The sequence below is a fragment of the Marmota marmota genome, unplaced genomic scaffold (genome assembly GCF_001458135.2).
Source record: "Marmota marmota marmota unplaced genomic scaffold, marMar, whole genome shotgun sequence".
NCBI lineage: Eukaryota > Metazoa > Chordata > Mammalia > Rodentia > Sciuridae > Marmota > Marmota marmota.
The window spans coordinates 29719030-29724420 of record NW_025999842.1 but is presented as its reverse complement, the minus strand read 5'-3'; the positions used below and the strand labels follow the sequence as shown (position 1 = coordinate 29724420).

General features: G+C 37.3%; 1 protein-coding gene across 3 annotated transcripts in view; it reads left to right on the top strand.

Moving 5' to 3' along the window:
• Cdk19 (cyclin dependent kinase 19) overlaps nt 1–5391 on the top strand; it is a 145042-nt gene that overhangs the window by 31712 nt on the left and 107939 nt on the right. The window lies entirely within an intron of this gene.

The following is a 5391-nucleotide window of genomic DNA, read 5'->3' as shown; positions in this document are numbered from 1 at the left end:
GGGGGGGGGGGCGCGCGCACACGTATGTATATCAAATTTTGTTTGGTGACCTTAATTTCACTGAGACAATACTCTGGAAACCTTAGTCATCTTAAGGTGTTTAGCTGTCTGTCTGCCATAGAACCATATATGTATACATGTATATTAACATTGATTTGTCAAATATTTTTCAAATGCCTACAATGTAACCAAATATATTTGACTGCAGTAGATTATTCCATTTCTGGAGTGTGCCTTGGATTCATTCCCTTCACTCCTACTACATTTTCTTTAATTTTGGCCCTCATCAACCCTCCCCAAATCATTACAGTGGTTCCTTATATGTAGCTTTAAAACCTCTGATTCATCCGGAATACTACTGCTTATCAAGAGTATCTGTTTAATCATATGTTTCTCTTGTTGAGAAACCTCTGATGGCTTCCTGTTATAGGGGTAAAATGCCAACTTCAGGTTTACCACACAAAACTATGCTTATTTTATATTCTTTGCTCTTTTCTCTAGCTTTGTGTTCTAACTGTACCTGTCTTCTGCCTTTTTCTTGAATATAGCATGGATTTTAATCTTAAAACTTTGTACATTTCTGCCCTGTCCCCTCTTCTGTAAGAAATTCTGCTCATCTCTTAAGGTCCACTTGGATGTGTCCTTTGAAAATTATTTACCGGATAGCCCTTTCTTTCTACGTGTTCTACCAAACTAAGCCCTTCTTTCCATATTTTAATCTCATGTACTTTGCATATATATAGCACCTATTAGAGTATCCCTTGCTTGTGTCTCTATAAAGATTCACAAGGGAATCAGCTCCTTCTTTCTCCTGTTCTCAGAGTCCAGTACCAGTGCTTGGCACACAGTGTGTGCTGAAAAAAATGTGTCTGAAATAAATGTCTTGCATCTCTTGTCTATAGCAAGTAGGTTTGACTTGAGATTCACGAATTCTTAAAGTTAGATATTTTATACAAAAATTTGGTTATACTAAATATTTGCTAATGATTTACATTCTGTTAAAATAAATCACTTATTTTTTTTAAGTTTAACCCTTGGGATGCCTGGATCTTAAGGATTACTGCAGATAAGTTTATTTTAATTTCACTAATTCCTGAGAATTAAGAATTTGACATTTTTAGAATTAAAATTCAAAATTATTGATAATTTGTAATGTAGTTACCAATGCAATGTTGAATTTGAGATTTTAGAAGTACATTGATGGTTCAAATAGTTTTTGAATGAAAAGTAAGAAGTTTGGGGAAATATCAACATATCCTGATAAGAGTGAAGTGTTATTATTCCACTGATGAGATACATTGGTACGTGAATTCAATTCAGTGAATTGTTTTTCTTTAAAATGAATTATAGCTTTCCATTTAATATTTGATTGTATACAGTGGCACACACCTATAATCTCAGTGTCTTGGGAGGCTGAGGCAGGAGGATTGCAGATTTGTTGAGAGCCACAGTTTAGTCGGAATGACGCCTGGCATTTTGCTAGAGGGAATGGTTGAAAGGTGACCCTACTCCAGGAATAGGGCAGCTCCAGGATTAGGACGGATCCTGCTGCCTTGGGCGCCAGCTACTTTGTAGTTCCCGTTGAGTTCTCGCAGAATTGGCTCGCGGAGCCTGGTGGAGGGAGTGTATTCCCGGGAAGTGTGTGTAGAGTGCTGGTGAGAGTTCGGGAATAAAGAGTTGCTGTTTGAACCTACAAGGCTTTGTGGCGGCTTGGTTATTTTGTGCCCAGACAGACTGCGGCACAGATTAGAGGCCAGCCTGGTCAATTAAGTGAGATTCGGCCTCAAAATAGAGTAGAAAGGACTGGTGATGTAACTCAGTGGTAAAAGTGCCCCTAGGTTCAATCCCCACTACCCAAAATAAAAATTTTTAAGAGATGGCTGTATAAAAATGTTATCATCTCTGTGGTTAAGGTTGTCATTCACCTTTAGACAAAGAGGAAACTTCACCCATCTTCAGAACCATCCTCACCATCACATACAGAAGACTCAGAAATGTTCTTTTTGGGAGGGGGGAATCCTGGGGAATGAACCTAGGGTTGCTTTACCACTGAGCTAAATCCCCAGTCTTTTTTATTTTTTATTTTGAGACAGGGTCTTATTAAATTGCTGAGGGTCTTGCTGAGAAATTTGTGATCCTTCTGCCTCAGACTCATGAGTTGCTGGGATTATAGGAATGTACCACCATGCCCAGCTTCAAAAGTGACTTTTTAATTTTTTATTTTATTAATTTTTTATATATGACAGCAGAATGCATTATAATTACGTTATACATATAGAGCACAATTTTTCATATCTCTGGTTGTATCAGAAGTGTCTTTTTAATCAATTATTTCTTCTCCTCTGCTGCTATTCTAAATTAATCTTTCATCTTCATTTATCTGGATGTTTGATTTAACCTATCAAATATTTACTTTACCACAAGTTTTTCTCTGTAATTATTAACAGTTATTTTTTTCTGAGAAAGAATTTGTGAATGTATCTTCTCTTTCTAAAAACTTTTGGCTCCACACTGTTTACATAAGAAGTTCAAACTTCTTTGTAGAGCTCCCATGGTTCCTTTCCTTTCTTTACTTTTCTAACCTCCAGTCTTACTGAATACCTTACTGAATATGTTGCTTTTTTTCCTTATACCATGGGTATCTACCTGGAATTTTCTGACATCCTCATCTCTTTTCTGCCTGGGGAACACCTCCCTTAAAGGCATGACTTATGGAGTTACTTTCCTTAAAGCTCAAAAGGAATTATTGGTTACATAATCTCTGTTCCTGCTTGCACCTCTCTTGTGTGTAGAAAGCATATCAGAGTTACTTGTTTGTATTTCTTATTCACCCAGAATTTCCTTCCAGTTGAATTATGAACTCCCTTATATTGGGGTAGTCACTCTCTAATTTTGTTCATCCCTAGAGTTTGGCACAGTGTTGGGGATGCATAAAATGAACTCAGTAGTTTGTTAATTAGTATAAAATAACGAGGCTCTTCTGTTTTTATTAGAAACAAAAAAGGATTTTAATCTTACTTTGTAGACTTTTCTTTCTTTTTTGATACCAGGCATGGAATCCAGGGCGCTTAACCACTGACCACATCCCCAACCCTCTTTGTTTTTTTTACTTTGAGATGAGGTCTTGCTAAGTTGCTTAGGGCCTTGCTAACTGGCTTTGAATTTGGATCCTCCTGCCTCAGCCTGCTGAGCAGCTGGGATTACAGGTCTGTGTAAACGTACGGGGCTTCATATTTTTTTTTAATAAAATATATACATTTTATTTGTTCTAATTAGTTTTGCATCACAGTAGACTGCATTTTGAAACTTCTTACATAAATGGTATATAACTGCTCATTCATCTGGTTGTACATGATGTGGAGTTACACTAGTCATATATTCATATATCAGATTCATTCTACTTTCTTTCCTATTTCCACCCTCCTCCCCTTCTTTTTATTTAATGAACTTCTATTCTTACCTCCCCTACTCCCATATTGTGTGTTAGCATCTGCATATTAAGAGAACATTCAGCCTTTGTTTTTTTGGGATTGGCTTATTTCACTTAGCATGATATTGTCCAACTCCATCCATTTACTGGCAAGTGTCATAAATTCATTTTTCTTTATAGCTGAGTAATATTCCGTTGTGTATATGTACCACATTTTCTTTATCCATTTATTTGTTGAAGGGTGCCTTGGTTGATTCTATAGTTTAGCTATTGTGAATTAAACTGCTGTAAACATTGATGTGGGTGCCTCACTAGAGTATGCTGATTTTAAGGTTCCTTTCTATGTTTTCTGAGGAATCTCCATACTGCTTTCCAGAGTGATTGCAACAATTTGCAGTCCCACCAGCAATGTATGAGTGTACTTTTGTTCCCACATCCTTGCCAACATCTATTGTTACTTGTATTCTTGATTATTGCCATTCTGACTGGAGTGAGATGGAATCTCAGTGTAGTTTTGATTTGCATTTTTCAAATGCTGGAGATGTTGAACATTTTTTCATGTATTTGTTGACCGATTGTATTTCTTGTATTGCGAAGTGTCTGTTCAGTTCCTTTGCCCATTTATTGATTGGATTATTTGGTGTTTTTTTTTCTGGTGTTCTTTATATATCCTTTATATATTAATACTCTGAGGTGCGTATTATATATTAATACTCTATTCTTCTTTCCCCATTCTTAGACTCTGTATTAACATTTTTTATTGTTTCCTTGGCTGTGAAGAAGTTTTTTTGTTTGATTACATTCCATTTATTGATTCTTGATTTTACTTCTTGTGAGTTAGAAGTCTTGTTAAGGAAGTCAGTTCTTAAGCTGACATGGTGGAGATTTGGGCTTGCTTTTTCTTCTATTAGGCACAGGGTCTCTGTTCTAGTGCCTAAGTCTTTGATACACTTTGAATTGAATTTTGTGCAGGGTGAGAGATTGGGGTTTAATTTCATTTTGCTACATATGGATTTCCAGTTTTACCAGCACCGTTTATTGAAGAGGCTATCTTTTCTCCAATGTATGTTTTTGGTGCCTTTGTCTAGTATGAGATAACTGTATTTATGTGGGTTTGTCTCTGTGTCTTCTGTTCTCTACCATTGGCATACTATCTGTTTTGGTGCCAATACCATTCTGTTTTTGTTACTGTGGCTCTGTAATGTAATTTAAGGTCTGGTATTGTGATGCCTCTTGCTTCATTTTTCTTGCTAAGGATTGCTTTGGCTATTCTGGGCTTCTTGTTTTTCCAGATGAATGTCATGACTGCTTTTTCTGTTTCTATAAAGAAAGCCATTGTGATTTTAATAGGAATTGTATTAAATCTGTATGACGCTTTTGGTAATATGGCCATTTGACAATGTTAATTCTGCCTATCCAAGAGCATTAGAGATCTTTCCATCTTGTAAGGTCTTCTTCAGTTTCTTTCTTTAGTGTTCTTTATCTTTCATTGTATAGGTTTTCCATCTCTTTTGTTACATTGATTCCCAAATGTTTTTATTATATTTTGAGGCTATTGTGAAGGGGATGGTTTTTCTAATTTCTCTTTTAGTGGATTAATCCCTGATGTATAGGGATGTAATTGATTTATGGGTGTTAATTTTATATCCTGATACTTTGCTGAATTCATTTATGAGTTCTGGAGGCTTTCTGGTGGAGATTTTGGTGTTATAAATATAAAATCTTAGGCTGGGGGTCAGGCGTGTTCTGAGGGTGCCAGGTGAGGGACTTGACTTCCTCCGCATTGGGGAAGTCTGGTAGGGCCTGGGGAGGGCCGGGTCTGCACAGAGGCCCCCTCCCCAACGCCCAGCAGACTCCTTGTCCAGTCGCTGCCCTAATCCTCCTCTGGGTTGTGAGCGGTAGCTGGGACCTGCTGTGCACCTCTGCCCCGAATGTCCGTTCCCCCTCGCCCCCCCCCCCCC